Consider the following 12,882-nt stretch of genomic DNA (forward strand, 5'->3'; position numbering starts at 1 on the left):
TTAGGGTACGCTTGAAAGAAGTTTCCCTCCTGTGTGCTTTGCTTCCGCATGGTATTGCTTACCACCCCCCCCCCCACCAACTGTTTCCATGAAAGCAGGGACTTTCGTATTGGTTTCCTGCTGCACCCTCAGTGCTAGATCAGTGTCTGACACCCAGAGCTGATAGGTGCAGCTCAGTCACTGTCAGTAGAATGAATAAATAAATAGATCGAGTTTCAAATTGCTGAGTCAGTTTCACAATAAGTTGATTCCTAGAAGTCAAGAGTTGGGAAAAACAAAACCCACAGGAACTCAGGGGTTTGCCATCACTTTCCATGGCCACAATTCCTATCGCAAGTGGACTTTCTCTGAGGCTCTGTCTCCAGCCAGTCACCTCTCCTGAGCCTGAGACCTAGATAGCCAACTTCCTACGGCACCCACTGGACAACTCCACTTGGTGGCACACGGGTACCTGGAATTCCATACATCCTACTTCTCCTTCTTTGTTCCCTCACCATTGTCCGAGCTGGAAAGCAGCTTGTCATCCTTGACCCTTCCCACTGCCTGGCATCGCACATCCCTTATGCTGGCCCTGCTCTACGGTCCCTCCCTAGTTCAGACATCCCTCTTCTCTCACTTGGAACTTCTAGCAACCACCTCAATGATCTCTCTACCCCAATCGTTTCTTGACCATGAAGAGAAGCGACCCTTCTAAAAGGTAACTCTGATAATATCACTGCCACTGCCACCCTAAATGAACCCCAAACCCAAGTCTCCTTGGCAGGGGTCACAGGATCACATGAGCTGTGGTCCAGCCTCAACTCTGAACTGTGAGCCCCAGCCCTAGTCCTTGCAGAGCTTCAAAGCTGCCCTGTTGCTTCCCTCCAGGCCTTCAGATTTGCTCAGTCTTCTGCCTGAAAAGCCCTCCCATCTTCTAGCCTTTGGTTAGCTGAAGCTTTCTCTTGCTTTGGACCTCTGCGTAGACAGATCTTAAGTGAATGCGTCTTCCAAGATCTCACTGCTCCGTGTTGACCTTCCAGTGAGCCTCTTCAAATGAAGATTCTCTGGGAAATTCATACAGCCTTTTGTGTTTGTAAACATGGGTGATTTCGCTGACCTCCCTTACAGGTTTGATTATAGAAAAACAAGTTTTCAAGTGCCTGGACTCAAGTTTATTTCCTAGGTTGATTTGTGAAGGGCTTTCTCTGGCCTCCTCTTAACCCTCCCCAACCCCCCGTCTGGCTTCCATCCTCGTTGCTCTGCTATAAATGTTCCCTTGAAAGTCACCACTTTCTCCATTGCCAAAACCAATGAACTTTGCTCCCTCTTTATTCTTTCTGACTGTCGGCTACATTGGACACTTGGCCAGGCCACTGCGGCTTTTGTCAAATTCTTTTCTCCGTCAGTTTCTATGATTTTTTATTATCTCAGTTTTTCTTCCCACTGTTCATCTGCTTCCATCACTGTATCCTCTTCCCTTTCCCGCCAACCACTGGCGACTCCCAAGGGTCAGTTCCTGATCCTCTTTTTTTCTCTCCTCTCTCTCACCTTAGATTGTTCATCCCCTCTCATGACTTCTACAGTCATCTCTAAGGTTTTGCCTCCTAAATAATCTAACTTCAGGCCTGTCGTCTCACCAAATCCACAATGCCATGTCTCTAACAACCCCTGGAATTGCCACCTGGATTTCTTACTCACCTCCTTTCAAGCCAGTCTCATCACTTTCCTACCAAAAACTGCATTCCCTATCCCCCACCATCTTTCCCAATTTTCTTCTCTATTGCAATACCATCAATATCCCAGTACCAGGGTTAAAATCTTATTGTATCTCCAAGTCATTGTCTTCATCCCCCATATTCAGCCCATTACCAAGTCCAGCAGATTTTTCATTGCAGTGCCTCCCTACACATCCCTCCCTTGTTCTCCTCATTATACCAATCTCATCTTTTCTCCCCACCAATCCCTAGTCTCCACTTTTTCCTCTAATCACACCAGCCACCCTACAAACATGATGTGGTCATTCCTGAAAGCATTTCCTCCTATCCCCAACATCCAGAATGTTCTTCCCACCCCTCTCTGCCTCGTTGATGAGACCCATCCTTTAAAGGCCATCCCATAGCTAACTTCCTTCGTGTAGGTGTTGTTTCCAACCCTTAGGCCTTTTCACACATTGTTTTTTTATCCAGAATGTTTCCTACCCTTCCAAGCCCTATTCATTTAAGAAATATTTGTTGAGCATCCCTTATGGAAAAAGACACTGTACTGTGCAGTGGGGTTACCTGAAGGGATAAGACCCAGCATACTCCTTTAGAGCATCCAGCTCAAGATTCCTCTCCTCTGTGATGTTTTTCATGACTTCCGCAGACTGAACTATCAGCTCCCTCATCTGTGGGTCTAAGTATCATCTCACAACCTACTCCTTAGATTTTGTATTCCTATTGCTTAAATCAGTGAGTAAATATCTCCCTTTTGGCATCTAGCTCACTGCATGATAGTTATTTGTTTTGGTGACTGTATCTTTTACTAGAATGTGAATCTCTTGAAATGATACCCTCTCACTCTTGTTTCTTTAGCATCCAGGCACAGTGTAAGTACTCAATAATTATTTGAACAGATGGAGGAATAAATAAATAAATGAAAGGAGAGATGGGTGGGTGGATGAATGGACAGGTGGATGGACAGATAAATAGATGGAAGGATAGGCAGATGGACAAATGGATGGGTGTATAGACAGATCAATGGAGGAAAAAATGGGATGGATGGATGGATAGATGAGTGAACAGCTGAATGGATGGACAGACGAATAGATGAAAGGATGGACAGATGGATGGATGAATGAATAACTGGACAGATAGACTGGATAAATAAACAGATTAATGGATAGATGAATGGATGGACAGATGGATGGATGGAAAAAACCATTTGCAGTTAAAAGAGACTTCAGGGGCCAGCTTTGTGGCATAGTGGTTAAGTCCAGTGTGCTCTACTTCGGCGGCCCAGGATGCACAAGTTTGGATCCCAGGCATGGCATGGATCTGCACCATTTATCAAGCCATGCTGTGGCGGCAACCCACATATAAAGTGGAGGAAGAGTGGCACAGATGTTAGCTCAGGGCTAATCTTGCTCAAGCAAAAAAAAAAAAAAAAAGAAGAAGAGGAAGATTGGCAACAGATGTTAGCTCAGAGTGACTCTTCCTCCCCCTCCCCCCAAAAAAGAGACTTTGGTGGTTATCTTCCCACCCAATGTAAGAATTCTTCTTAAAAGACCTTTTGAGGGCTAAGCCAGCCTTCAAAAACACTAGCAGTAAATTTAAATTTATCCATAATTATTAGGAAAGGAGGTTATGGTTAATTGACTAGTCGTATTGAATAGTGGGCTAGCATATTTCTTATGCATGGATTATCAATTCTCTAAAAATTAAAATTAATGGAATGCATTTAGAACAAAAGCTATACTGAACAATATACTTACTTGGTGATTCTGAAAACCGTTAGAAACCTTAGCGCTTCAAAGACCCAATGAGAATCACTTAGGGGTATACAGTCTAGCATAAACCATTTAAATGCCTGAAAGTGAGAGTTTTTCATTTAAACTGAATATATAATATAAATGCCCACATATTCACGTCAACCATTTCTCTGATGATTTGAGTTCCTAAAATTGATTTGACAATATGCAGGGGCTTCTCTACGTTAATATTCTAAATAGAGTATTTGGCAAACACTGGGCAAACTTGCAGACCATTTGTCTGTCTCTCTTGGACACCTCATTGACACATGGATGGCTCAGGCAGAGATTCATCAAGTGTGTCAAGCAATATCTGAAAAAGTTGGAGTCCAAGAAGGCAAACATGGTCACATCTGTTTACTAAGCCAAGTTCACTTGGAAAGTCCTGCCGTACGAGATGAACCCATTGAAAGTTTAAAAACTGTCCAGTTTATGCTCCATATTCCGTTTAATCTCCAATTATATGGCCCCAGGCTGGAGCACAGGTCTTGCCTTGGATAAAAATTCTTTCCTGGGGCTGGCCTGGTGGTGCAGCGGTTAAGTGCACTGCTCCGCTTCAGCGGCCCGAGGGTTCACAAGTTCGGATCCCGGGTGCGCACCGACGCACCGCTTGTCAAGCCCTGCTGTGGCGGCGTCCCATACAAAGTGGAGGAAGATGGGTTTGGATGTTATCCCAGGGCTGATCTTCCTCAGCAAAAAGAGGAGGATTGGCATCAGATGTTAGCTCAGGGCTGATCTTCTTCACCAAAAAAAAAAAAAAAAAATTCTTTACTCCCTTTCTTATTTTCTCTTTCCTTCCTTCCTTCTGTACTTTGTTTCTTTCCACTTTTCTTCTTCCACTGCTGCCTTAGCATTTCACATTTCAAAGCATTCCGTATGTATTAAACCTTTACAGTCTATATTATATATCATGTGCATTTCATTTATTGAGGAAGAAACCATGCTTTATTTGACTCAGTATCTTCAGGAGCTACAGGACTCGATAAATGTTTAGTGAATAAGAAATTGGTGTAGGATTCCCATTATCTTAGTACATATTACATTGTGTTGCAATTATATATTTAAATATATATAAGAATCCTGTGTGTGATGGAAAAAAATTAATGTCCCCATTTTTCAGATGAGGAAACTGAGGCTGGGGGGCATTAAGAGACTGTCCTGAGTTTGCACAGTTAGTATATGATGGACTAAAATACAGGCCTCTGGAATTTTACCCCAGTGTCCTTCCCACTTGTCCACTGTACTTTTCATGTTATTTAAGACCCGTAAGGAATAATTCCATAACTTCTGTTTGTTATAATAGCTGTGGGCAGCATCTTGAACCTGGAGTTGAAGTAAGGACAAATTGTTTTCATTCTTGCCTCAACTACTGAATAAAGGCAACTGTGGATTCAGATACACCATGGGGTAAAAGAGCATTTGGCATGTGCTACTGTTGTGTAAGCCCTCTCTTTACACAGACTGTAAGTATCAGCTAGCTATTGCTGTGTAACATACCACCCCAAAGCTCAGTGGCTTGAGACAATAGGCATTTATTATCGCTTGCAAAACCATGGATCAACTGGGTGGTACCTCTGGGTTCGCTGGGCTCTCGCATGAGTCTGTGGTCAGCTGCAGATTGGGTAGGCAACTCTGCTGATCTTGCCTGAGTGCTCTCCCAGGTTCAGGGGCAGGCCAGCTCTAGGTTACTTTCGGATGGTCTTGGCTGAGCTAACTGGCCTCTCCTCCACATGGTCTCTCATTCTCCAGCAGGCTGGTCCAGGCTTGTTCATACACAGTGCTAAGATTCCAAGAGGTACAAGCAGAAGTGCACAAGACCTCTAGATGTCTAGGCTTGGAAATGGCACAACATTACTACCTCTGCATTCTATCTGTTAAAGTGAGTCACAGGCCAGCCCAGATGAAGGGCTGTGGAATAGTCTCCACCTCTTGATGCGATGAGCTGCAAAGTCACAATGCAAAGAGCGTGCATAGAGGAAGACAAGGAGGATTAGGGCCAACTTTGCAGTCAAGCCAGTATTTCCTGGCACTCCCCTCCTGCTGCTCCAGTTCTATAGGATTTGTCAAGGGGTTGGACTCCCCAAGGGGAATCGCTGAGGCTGCTTCTCAGAACTTTTCCCAAGCTAAGTAAAGTACCTTATTTCTATTTTAAAACAACGTTTTAAGAGGGAAAATATAAGAATGTCAAGGAGACCTGCAAATCATTTTCTGAAAATTAATTGGGTTTAGAGGACAGTAGGAGTGAAAAATTTGGCCATTAGAATTCATCATGACAGAGATTGTTGTTTAATATTTGAAAGCCTGTAACTTGCCGTGAAGAATATATATGACACGGAGCAGGACACGAGTTTATCTGGAACAGTCTGCTGCAGGGAAACTTCTTTTTGTCATTCCCTCCACCCTCCCAAAGAGAAACTGCTTTGAAAGGCGGTCCATGTGTACTCCAGGAAAGAAAGGTAAAGGGATGTGCCTGCATCTTTGCTCAATCATTTTATCTTAGATAGATGGATCCTTATTTTGAGACTATTGATTCCTGAATCTGAGACTGCTGCCTTTTTACAAAGAAGTTAAAAAGACCCACTAAATGGTCTTTCAGATACATGAGGGCAGGTTGAGCTTCAGGGCGAACATCAGCTTGATATAACGAAGAATTTCCTGCCCTTGAAAATGGTTTATGGAAGCGGATACTGAACTCTCCTTTTCTAAACTGGGGGTTTTAAAAACAAAGTGAATTGATCATAGGGCAGGTGTGTGAGTTTACTCCTGATTAAAAAGCAGAGGGCCAGCCTCCGCGTCTTAAATTTTCATTTTTTAGCATTCAGTTTTCTGCCATCGGTAAAGACCTTCATGTCAGCCCCCATCGTGTTGGATAGCTCTGCCACAAACACAAAGCCATGACACGTGGCCCCCTGTGGACAGGTGTTGGAAAGCCATCACTGATGCCCATTGCTACTGCCCATTGCTGCCGGAGGGGACGTGCAAAGAAGTCATGCTGATAATGGAGGAGAGCGGCTCAGCGGGTGCAGTTTCTCAACTGTTCATTGTCGGGCTTCTGCTTTTATACGTCAGGCAGGAATGTTTTATTTTCCCTCATCTCTGGAGTTGAACTTAGGATATTTCCTATAGTTCATACAAGACTCTTGTCCAAAGAAAAGGATTTGTCACTTGTAACAGAGCCTCTAAACTCCAAATCTCTTGCCTTGCAAGGATTCCCACCACACTGGGCTTGTCCCAAAACAAATACAGCCACAGCAGGGCTGCCCATGCCAGCCCAGAGGGAGAAGGAAAATAGTCTTTGGAATTATAAGACAAGGGGAACACTGTCCACTCGAGAAGAGGTAAAATCTCCATTTCTAAAAGCAACCAGTGAGAGGAAAATGTGTTTAAAATTGTTTTGAAAGTTATCTTAGTATAATATATCGCTTTAACTAGAAAGAAATATTTGGTATTTGTGCATTTTGATATTTCAAGGATTTTCTATAAGTGCTTTGAATAACTTTAAGAAGCTGAGCTAGGCTGGTAGATCCTTGTTAAACTCTTAGAATGCTGTGTCCAGACTATTCCCCCAAGACTTGCATATTTAATAGTCTGTAAAAATTCCAAGTATGCTGCCTGCTCGGTCATGGCACTCTGAACGCTGGGCCGTCCCTTACACTTTGCACTTGTGTGGGGCATCACGTCGCCTTTTGAAGTGTTTGCACATAGGCTGCCACATTGCAGGTTTGGAGTGGTCCTCTGAGGATGCTATTTTGGCCTCCATTTCACAAACCCTGAAATCAAGGTCCAATCACAGGCCTGTATTCATTTAACAGACACTCATGGGTGCCCTGCCCTCAGCCTGGTCCCCAAGGCATGTGTCTCATTAGTGGCAGAGAAAACTTAGATGCAGCCTCGTTTACTAACCTTGTTCCTCTGTGTATGTGTTCAGTTTCTACTAGCGTTTACATGGCAAGCACTATATTAGGAGAAAGGCAGTCTCTACCTTCAAGGAGATTCTGATCTTGAGGGAGCGTTCACTCACCCTGACTCTGCCCAGCTTTATAGTGGGACCTGCTGTACTAAATGCTTGAGCGCCAACCCCCAAATCCTGAAATTATGGGAAAACTAGGTCACTATTAGTCGTAGATCCACCTGCCTCCAAATCCGTAGGTAGTTCGCTTACGTAATTAGTTCAGAAAATGATTTTTAAACTATATTTTTGTGTTTTTACAGTGTGTTGGTATGTTGTAGACCCTCCCCCACTCACAGCAACCAGATAGGTCTAATCACCAACTGTGACCCACTATTCTTGCAGTTAGCAAGGAGGGGAAGAATCAAAATGAGCAAATTCCAGAGTTTAGTATTCAAGCAAGAATAAATAGACCAGTATGCTTCCTTTGCTAAACTGAATATAGAGAACTTCATGGACAAAAACGTTGTCAATTATATTTTCCTTTCTTTCGTTTTTTTTTTTTTTTTGATGTGAGGAATTTTTAGCGAAGCATTGTTTTCATCTCTTCCTGAATTCAAGGGAAAGCCACATCTTTTGCATGTTTCCTGCATTACATTTTTATTGTGTGCACGGAAATCAATATACCAGATACATGCACAAGTGCACACATTAAAATGAACATGACTTCATTTATTTCCATAATTAGACATTCAAATCAAAGTGCTGGGGTGTCTGTTTTCATATTCATAGGTCGAGATCCGTACATCAGAGGTATTTGTATAACTGACACTTTTATTACATTCATTTCATTTGCAATATGATAGTGGATCATAAATATGCTACTTTTATGCCACCAAATCTGATTTGTGGCACTTAGCCCTCACAAGGAGAATACTTGATGTTTTATGGTGCACCCTTCGTCCAAGAAGCGCTTTGCAGACATCGGGCTGGGTCCTACCAGGTGTGTAAATCACACTCGTGACCCCATGGGTGCTCCATTTGCTTTATCCACCTCCTGGCTCCTCCTGGAGGGATGGACAGCAGTTGGTGAGTTGCCTGCAGGCCCTGAGGTGTGATGAGACCTTTAAGTTTTGGCAGAAAAGAGGCTCAGGTGAGCTCTGTGTTGCCACACAGAGGTCCTGACAGCAGACAGACTCCACATTTACGTGTTCATCTGGTCCTTCACAAAACAGGTTTTGAGCCCCTACTGTGGGCGGACACAGAGATAGGTAAAATATGGCCCTTGCCCTCCAGATATTCACAGAGTAGGAGGAAGTGCCGTGTGGCAGAGTAATTGTCCCCAACCCCGTGATGGGGCTCTGATGCAGAGGGCAGGATGTGCCCCACTCCCTGCCTGCCATGCCTTCCCAGGGCTGCACTGTGCCCGAAAGCACTTTGTCAGGCCCCCAGCTCTGTCACAGGTATGTTGGTGCATGTGCCAGCCGGTGAAAGAAGAGATCAGGCATCAAACATCACAGACAGCCAGAGAAGAGAATCATGGGCTCCCCACCCACCGTCCCATCTCTCCCATTCCTCCCATCCCTCCCCTCAACTCACCCTCCCCTTTCCCCAGCATCAGCTCCCCGATCCTGGACCAGCCCCCTGCCCCCTATACACACACACACGCACACACACCAGTAATACACACCCAGAGCTCCTGTAGCATCCTTCATAGCACCTGACAGATCATGGAATCATGGACGTGTGTGACAGAAATGGCGGAGCACAGTGGTTAAGAGTGAGGGCCCTGGAGCCAGGTTTTCTGAGTTCCGATCCCCCATATATCACTTACAGGGTGCATGGCATTGAGCAGGTTACTTCCTTTTCTGTGCCTCAATTTTCTTATCTGCAAAATGGGCATAATAATGATACTTCTCCATCAGGTTGTTGTGAGGATTGAATGACTAATATGAATAGAGGATTTCAGCGAGTGCCCCATAGCTGCCGTGGTGGTTGTCATTAACATTTTCAGTATTATAATAAATAACACTCCAGTATGAGTCACAATACATATAATAATAGTGATGCCAATATTATTATTATTCCCGTCACTGTTAGTATATGATTAATGTCTGTCTCCCACCATAAGTGAGCTCCCTGGCAGCAGGAACCATCTGTGTGGCTCACCATTTCATCCCCACAGCAGATGGCACGTAGTAGATGTACCAAATATATTTGTTGAATGAATGAATGGACAAAACAATGAAGGAACAAATGAGTCCACCTGCCCATTTGGTGCTGCTACCAGACGGCTTCTTCAAAAGCATCATTGCCACTTACAGCGACCGACCCTGCAATCATGCCCAGAAGTCCTCGGTGTTCAGGGCCACCCATTTCCACGCGGAAGGGCCTTAAATTCCTCTTCTCATATGACTAGGCTCCAGCAGACTCGCTGTTTCCCGCCTCGCACGTCCTCCCCCGTCTCTGGGAGGGTGCTGCTGCGACCCAGAAGAGAGGCTCTGAGGGGAGCTGACTCCTCTGGGATGGTAAGTGGTGGAGCCAGTGCGTGTACCAGATCCCCTGGCCCCCCTGCGGCATCTGTGTCACCCCTGCCCCGCTTTAGTGCCCTACAAGGGGGCGAGCTCCTGCCCGCGCCCCCCCCAGCAGCTGCTGACCGTGAGTCTGAGGAGGCTGGACAGAACCGCTGTCCCCAGGCCCACGTGGTGTCCCACGCGCCACGTCACCTCCTTGATTCTGGCGGTTCTTGGCAGCCATCCCCACGCCTGGCCCAGACACCGTGCCTGCGTTCCACAGCAGTTTAAAACCATTGAGCAGAGCTGCTGCTGAAGCCACGTGTAGAAACTTTGTCCATCAGCTCATGAACCTTTACATAATTGGGGCCTTATCGCCAGAGGATGACTGCATTTTCCAGTTGCAGAGGGGTTTCCGATAGTCCCAGGAGTCCTTGAGTCGTGGAGCCGGGGGTCGGGGGACACTTGCTTTGGGAGGGCAGGAGCAGTTTGGAAGGCAGCATGAGGTTGCACACGGGTCCCTTGGCAACTGGTCAGCTGCTGAGAGTGCCCTGAGTGTGGGCCCCACAGCACAGAAAGTGGAGCTCTGGCCTTGTCACTGTCATTTTGCAAACGGTGGGTGCTGTCACCACACAATCCACCAAGCGCCCCCCACCTGGTGCCCTGCTGCAGCTCACAGGGACCCCCTTCCCCCCGACCTCACCTCTCACTTTCTGCCTTGGTGTAGTTGCTCAGTGGTGGCAGCTCGCACGGCGTCCCTCCCGCCCACCCTCCCAGGTAACCCTCTAGAACTGTGTTCACTCGTGAGAGTTTTCCAGGTAATTTCCAGGGGGCCGTGGGAGGGTGGGGGACAGTGAAGCAGAGTGCTTAGGAGTGCAGACACGGGTCCCACAGACCTGCCTGGGGATGGGACTAGGGGCAGTTTCCTGTGTGTGTTTCCTCTCTCTGCTTCTCTGTATATTCCACTAAAATCCTGACTTGGCTACTTTCAGACAGGGTGACTTGGGGCTTCAAGTTCCTAGAGTGTAGGAATGGGATTATAATGCCCACCTAACCAGTTCACTGTGGAATTTAGTGAGCTACAATTCTTAATAGCTTAAGGCAGGGGCTGGCCCTTGCTAAGCAATCAGTAAGTGGTATTGCTGTTGCTGCTGTGTTAGTGGTAGTAGGCGGTCTCTTGGCCTCTGACTCTAATCAGAGCAGTGTCTAGTGTTCACTGACTTGTGGCCTCCCTCAGGGCTCCGGGTTTTTGTTGTTGTTCTTGTTGTTTTAAGACACAACTCACGTAGCATAACTTCATCATTTAAAAGTGTACAGTTCAGTGGTTTGTAATATATTCACAAGGTTGTACAACCTTTACCACTGTCTAATTCCAGAGCCTTTTCATCTCCCCAAAAAGAAACCTTGTCCCCATTAGCGGTCACTTCCTGTCCACCCCCACCCCAGCCCTTGGCGCCACTGATTGCTTTCTGTCTGTGAATTTGCTTATTCTGAACATCTCATATAAATAGAATCATACACTCTGTGGCCTTTGTGACTGGCTTCTGTCACTGAGCATAATGTCTTCAGGGTCCATCCATGTTGTCACCTGTATCAGTACTTCATTCCGTTTTATGGCCGATAGTATTCCATTGTCTGGCTACACCACATTTTGTTTATCTGTTCGTGAGTTGATGGACATTTGGGTTGTTTGGGCTATTATGACTAATACCACTACGAACAAGTGGTATACAAGCTTTTCATGGATATATATTTTCTAGTCTCTTGGGTATATACCTAGGAGTGGAGTTGCTGGATGGTATGGTACCTCTATGTTTAAGTTTCTGAGGAATTGCCAAAGTGTTGTCCTCAGGGCTCTGTTTTGGAAGGACCCTCGTTGCTTAGATATGACCTCCGTGTTGACTAAAGAAGAAGGTCATTGGCAGGGGCTGGGAAAGGAGGGGTCTGGCGACCTGCACTGGGAGCCCGCGGTGCTCACACACAAGCCTTCTGGCCGCAGCCACCCTGCAAACCCAGGCTCCATCCTTGTGGAGAGCCCCCCAGGCGTCTCTGCGCCATGCGCTACCCCTTCCTCCCTCAGTGTCTCTCCTTTGCTGGCCGTGTCCTTGGCATTCTCCCTGCTTTAAACCACATGAGCCTCGCCCTGCGTCCTGCATCTGCTGGGAATGTTCTGGGCACATGGACACATGGAAAAGAGTACCTTTGAGGCTGAGTTACCGCACACTGCCTTTACCCACTCATTCTAGACCTGGAAATGTGCTGAGCCAGAGAACGGTGTCGTTTCAGAGCCCCACGGGAAGAAAATTGTCTGAAGAGGTTTTGTTTTCTTCTCAAACATGTCCCCTTCCTTAGGAAGAAGCGAGTCCAAGCAACGAAAGAACTTGTCAGCTGTGTAAACTTGGGCACATTCTTTAGCCTCTTTGACGCTCAGTTTCTTCATCTGTAAAATGGGTTTAAAATTGCTTACCTGATAGGGGATTAAGTGAGATATTGTGGACACAGTTCCCAGTACAATGCTCAAGATACTCAAGAAATGTGAATTTTCTCCCTGGTTCCCTCACTCGACGTCAGGTGTGAGCGGCTTATACAGACACAGAGATTTCTGAGAACTGTTTATTCCCTCCCTCCCATGCTCATCTGTTTCCTTCCATCTTTTCTCCTCTCCCCATGCCTTCATTTTACTCTGCCCTCAGCTCCTGCCTCAAACAGGGCCTTGGGATCCTCACGGTGTAGACCCAGGGAACTGCCAGTTCTCACATCACCCCAAGTGCCAAATCCTCTTAGGGTGGATCGGATTATGCCCTGGGTCATTTGGCAGCAGGGATTCCCAGGTCACGGTGGTGGCACACACAGCCAGGCGGTGTCCAGCCTGGCAACCCCTGGGTCCCCAGGGAACATGGAGTCCCGGAGGGGCCGCAGGGTCTGGTTTTACCTGTCGGCCTCCCTGGGTTTCGGTTTCCTTCCCGAGGAGATCCTAGCCAGAGGCCGGGGCT

The 12,882-nt window shown here is 46.4% G+C and overlaps 1 protein-coding gene across 9 annotated transcripts in view; it reads left to right on the top strand.

Annotated features, from left to right (window-relative positions):
* Nucleotides 1-12,882, top strand: part of RARB (retinoic acid receptor beta) — an 824,831-nt gene that overhangs the window by 782,964 nt on the left and 28,985 nt on the right. The gene's annotated exons all lie outside the window — the stretch shown is intronic.

The sequence above is a fragment of the Diceros bicornis genome, chromosome 2, assembly GCF_020826845.1.
Source record: "Diceros bicornis minor isolate mBicDic1 chromosome 2, mDicBic1.mat.cur, whole genome shotgun sequence".
Lineage (NCBI taxonomy): Eukaryota > Metazoa > Chordata > Mammalia > Perissodactyla > Rhinocerotidae > Diceros > Diceros bicornis.